We start from the raw sequence: 5660 nt of genomic DNA, 5'->3' as shown, positions 1-5660 counted from the left end.
GAAAATAGTTGGCCAATCCTTCAGCTTCCTGAACCCCACTTCCAACCCATCTTTACCTCCTTTCTACCCAGGAGGAAAGGGAATTCTTTGCATGTTAAATCTCTTGTCCACACACTATCAGTTAAGTGTCCCCTTTCATACAGCTTCAATTCTTCTTTCATTACTGGCTCTATTCTCTAGACATATTTAAAAAAAAAAATGTTCAAGTCTCTACCTGTTGAAACAAAACAAAACTCTCTCTTCATTTAGCACCTCGTAGTTGCTGTTCTCTTCTTTCTTCCCTTTGCTGCGAAACTTCTAGAAAGAGCAGTCTCTCTGGCTCCACTTCCTCTCTTCTCTCTCTATTCCCTCCCTGCGGTCGGGCCATTTTGCTAACACACAACTGCAAATGCCCGCACGCAGCTTACCAGTGAAGTTCCTCATGTCAAAATCATCGGGTGAGGACTTCCCTGGTGGTCCAGTGGTTAAGACTCTGTGCTCCCAATGCAGGGGACCCGGGTTCAGTCCCTGGTCAGGGAACTAGATCCCACGTGGCGCAACTAAAGGAGCCCGCATGCTGCAACAAAGATCCCTCATGCTGCGACTAAGACCCGGCACAGCAAAATAAATACATAAAATAAAACAAAATAAAATCATTGGGTGGTTTTCGGCACCGATCTAACGAAGCTGGCTGCAACGTTTGCAGCAGTTAACATTTATCTAATAATTATTGAGCACCTGCTATACGTTTGACACTGTTCTAAGCACTGTGACGTATAGCTAGATGAGACCCTGTCTCAAGGGTGTAGCCATGTTATAACATCCACCAGAGTCATCTGGCCCAGGGCCTGGTGGTGGTGAGCCCCACTACTTGGATTGGTGGGATAGCAAACTCTTATAAAAGTGCCAACCTTTGACTCACTTCTCTTCTTTGCCTCTCAATCTGAATTTCAGACTGCTCGCTCAAATGTTATTTTCATCATATTATTAACAACCCTCCTATCAACACAGTATCTTAAAATTGCTGAAAATGTGATAACTTAGGAAGAAATGACCACTCCTTATGCTCCCAACCCACACCCCCTCCCCCAACAAAGATTTCCTTCTATCCCCTTGTAACTTGCTTTCTAGTGGGGTGAAACTCACAGTATACATGTAAACAAATGATAATTTCAGAGAACTGTAAATACTGTGAAGGAAATAGAGCAGGGCAATGTGATATATACAGCACTACTGTGGTCTGAATGTTCGTGTGTGTCGTCAACCATGTGTGTCCTCCTCCCCTCCCCCCAACCTGCCATCAAATTCACATGTTAAAATCCTTATCCCCAAGGTGATATTATTCGGAGGTGGGGCCTTTGGGAGGTAATTAGGTCTTAGGGTGGTACCCTTGTGAATAGAATTAGTGCCCTTATAAAAAACTTCCCTTGCCCCTTCCTCCATGTAATGACACAGTGAAAAGGCACCTTCTGTGAACCGGGAAGTGAGCCCTCACCAGACAGTGAATCTGCCAGAGACATGATCTTTGACTTCCCAGCCTCCAAAACTGTGAGAAATGAATGTATGTTGTTTATAAGTCACTGAGTTTATGGCATTTTTGTTATAGCAGCCCAAACAGACTAAGACAAGCACCTATGGCACTGGGAGAACGGCTTTACATAGTGTGGTCACAGAAGGCCTCTTTGAGAAGATGCCATTTAAGTTGAAACTTAAAAGATGAAAAAGAGTTAACCTTTAGAAGAAGCTGGGGGAAAGCCTCCAGGCAGAGAGGGAAGAGTAAGTGCAAAGGCACCGAAGAACTTGGAATGTTGAAGGACTAAAAGGAGAGCCATGTACCTAGAGCTTTGTGATATGACAGTGGCTAGAGAGGAGGTTGGAAGAGGTGGGCCTTGTTTTATCAGAAGGGAGATGTCACTGGAGCACGTTTAAGTGCTAACAGAATCAATTCAGTAGGGAGAGGAATTGAGGTGCAGAAGGCGTGGAGATCCATCACGCAAGTGGAGGGGTTTGCTTTGATAAGAGCAGAAATGCAGACCTTTTAAAGCTTTTTTTCCCTTAATTTTAACAGTCACTCTTGATTCTCCCCCTTCCTCTCTGATTCTTGTCTCCTTTCCAGACCCCCCTGTAATTTTCGTCATCAGCAAGGTTCTGTCCACAACTGTCATCCCAATTATCATTTGTCTACATCTTCCTTAGACATTCTCATGCCCAGCCACACCAGCCTAGACCACTCTCGTGGATTTCACACTCTCATGTCCAACTGCAGGTGTATATATTTTAATCTCCCAAATTATAGATGTAGCCCAGACCTGTCCTCCGACCTTCTGATTCAGCTGCTTATTTGACGCTTCCACTTGGACAGAGGCATTTTTAATTTAATGTGTCCAGAAATGGGATTCTTGAATGTGTGGTATTCTTCTCCACACACAAAACACAGCACTACACAGGGGGTAGGGGGTGTGGAGGGTGGTGGATGCTCGCTGATGGCCCACGTTCTACCTCTCCTCCTAACCTCCACCCCCAATCTTTGATACAGATTTTTGAAGTGTTTTCATTCTTATGTAAGATATAGTAAGCTTTACTAGACTCACCAGTATTTCTAGGCCTCCTTCCTTTCCTAGAGATCTTATTTATTTATATAAGAGGATTATATTTATCCACCTCCTTGAAGGTAGTCTTAGCATTGGCTCTTACACTAGCCACTGAAATATGAGTGAAGATTACACGTATTGCTTCCAGGTGGAAATATTTAAGATTAGGTGTACAATTCTCCTTGCTGTGTTTTTTTCCTTCTTTGTTTTCAGGTTATCATTTGTTGAGATAAAGATGCCTAAGATCAAAGCAGCCTGGAATGCTGAGCCATCTGGTGGATGAATATTGCCCAGAGGGTCATTTGGACGTCCAGCAAACTGAACAAGAAGAAAAAAAACAAAAAAGAAAAAAAGTTTGTTATATAAGTTCCTGAAGTTTTGCCTTTTTTCTTTTTTTTAGTTCTCAGGTGTGTGTGCATGTGTGTATCTTAGGTTACTAGGTATAAACAGACATATCCTGACTGATATAAAAAAAAATGCTGTGCAAATTCACTATTTAAGACAAATCTCTTCCAGTCACTACTTCCAACCAGCTGGCCACCCCTAAGCCTCTTCTAATTAGAAATTCTGCCACTGCCCCCAAACTGTCCATCTTCAACTCTCCCCAATTTGTTATCATCACCATCTACTTAGTTGCTCAACCCAAAATCCAAAAACAGGTCATCTTAATTCCTCCCTCTTCCTCGCTCCCACAGTCTGGTCACCAGATTTTTGTATGTCTGTCTCAGATTTGTCCTAGACACCTGCAGTAGCTTTCTCCCTGTTCCTGCGTCTAGTCTTAGAGTATATATAATACGTTCAGAATCAGAAGTGAATAAAGGGTCTACAGAACTTTTTCCTCCCACCCTTGCCTCCCACCCACTCCCACTTCCTCTTCCTGTAGGCAGCCAAGATGACCAGATCCTGGGTATTCCTAGAGAGATACTCTTTGCACAGGGAAACAAACAAGTCTCCCAGAGCAGTCTTCTGAAAACACAAAACTGGCCATATCTTTCCCAGTTTAAAGCCTGTCAGTGCCTTCCAGGTACAAACTCTCGAGTGTTTAGGACCCTGGGTCGGCAGCCTCCTCCAACCTGCTGATCTTCTTTTTGTCTCAAATGACCACTTCTCAGCTGAGATCAATCCTGCCTTGGGGCTTTTCCCTACCTATTCCCTCCACTTGGACAATTTTCCCCCAGGTCTGTGCTTGCTAATTCCTTCCTGAAGCATCCCCTCCTCGGAGAGACACACAGCGTTCCCACCCAGTCGTCCTCCGTGACAGAAGGCCCTTGGTCACCTTCAAGCCTCTACCACAAGTAGAGTAGTCAACCTGTATTTTCTGGGATGTTGGCTTGTTTACCGACCATCTCCCGCATTAGACTCTTAAGTCCCAGGAGAATAGAGATGGGCTCTGTTTTGTTGACCGCTGACTGTATACCCAGCTTCTAGTTACATGCCTGTCACAGGAAAGGCACTTGATGAACAAGGAGCTGATGGAAAATCTAGTGCCCTGAAGAAAATAAAGGTAGATGAAACTAAAAAAGAGAAAGTAGCCTCAGCTCTTCTAGGCAGGCAGATCTGGCCTCCATGTTGCTTCTCCCGAGTGTAGGTCTTTATCCTGAGCGTCCTCACACCGCGTGGCCGGCTGTGTCTCTGGTTGGGCAAACCACCCAGTGCGGAGGAGAGGCGGTGAGGACGGAGCAGAGCAGGCTTCACCCCCGCAGCTTGGAAGCCTTCGGTTCATCGGGAGGAGGTCACAGCAAGCACAGAGGACTTGTTTGCCGGGCCTCGTATTTTGTCACAGACATTTAATAACTGGTTTGAACAGAAATATTAAGCAATCACTTCCTCCTTTGGTTTGGGGCCCGCAAGTTCTGTTTTTGTTTTTTGTTTTTTTTTTTTTGCTGTACGCGGGCCTCTCACTGTTGTGGCCTCTCCCGCTGCGGAGCACAGGCTCCGGACGCGCAGGCTCAGCGGCCATGGCTCACGGGCCCAGCCGCTCCGCGGCATGTGGGATCTTCCCGGACCGGGGCACGAACCCGTGTCCCCTGCATCGGCAGGCGGACTCCCAACCACTGCGCCACCAGGGAAGCCCACAAGTTCTGTTTTTTAAACAAGGAGGTAAAACCAGAAAAGACAGCGACTCCCGCATAGAAACAGCAACATGTTTATAAGGGAACATGGACTCCACGATGTCAAATCAGTATCTACTTCTGCCTTACATGTTTTATATAGCACATATCTTCCGAATCATAAACGTAATGCCCCATATCATTAGAGAGAATAGAATACTGAAATTGTCTTAAAAGAATAAACTAAGGAAATAAAAATTACATCCATAGAACAAGCTTTTTATTTCTAAATCACAAAAGCTAATTTATCACCTGTTACTCCGTCCTTGGGAACCAAACAACAAAAGCTTCATTCATCTCTACTTTAATTTTACCTTCTGAATTGATTTCTAGGTTTCCAGGTCAGCTGATTGGATTAGCTAGATAATGTAACCCAGCCATTTTGCCTTTATCTCTTACCAGAGTAGAGGATAAAATCCACCCTCCTTAATGTGGTGTACGAGTTCCCTTGTAATCTGGTCCCAGCCCACCTGCCAGCCTCATTTCTCAACGCTTCCTTCCCTTACCCACTTGATGGGGAGCTTACCGGAGAAAAGTCACGGGTGCACAAGTGTGTTCTACTGGTCCAGACCCCTCCTATTCACCTGAATACTTCTGTGCCAGGGAATAGAAGGATGCCCAGGGCTCCTTTTGTATACGGTATAAACTTGGGGGAATGGGTTAAAGGATCCTGATATGCTACACTCACCACCAGTTGATGAGCTCAGAAGTGAATTCACCTGGAAGGAGTAGGGTTGACTAATTAACAGGCAGAGATCAGGACCCATCCTCAGGTGTATAGCAATGCCACCTAGTTCACAGGTGCCTTGAGGGGTGCAGCAATGAACTGAATGTGTCCCTCCCCCAAATTCAGACGTTGAAACCATAATCCCAAAGTGATGGTATCTGAAGGGTGGGGCCTTTGGGAGGTAATTAGGTCAAGGGAGTAGAGCCCTCACAACGGGATTAGTGCCTTCCAAGTGGAGAGCTAGCTATGTGA

The sequence above is a fragment of the Lipotes vexillifer genome, unplaced genomic scaffold, assembly GCF_000442215.2.
Source record: "Lipotes vexillifer unplaced genomic scaffold, Lipotes_vexillifer_v1.1 scaffold1578, whole genome shotgun sequence".
Classification (NCBI taxonomy): Eukaryota; Metazoa; Chordata; class Mammalia; order Artiodactyla; family Lipotidae; genus Lipotes; species Lipotes vexillifer.
This window is presented reverse-complemented; position numbering follows the sequence as displayed.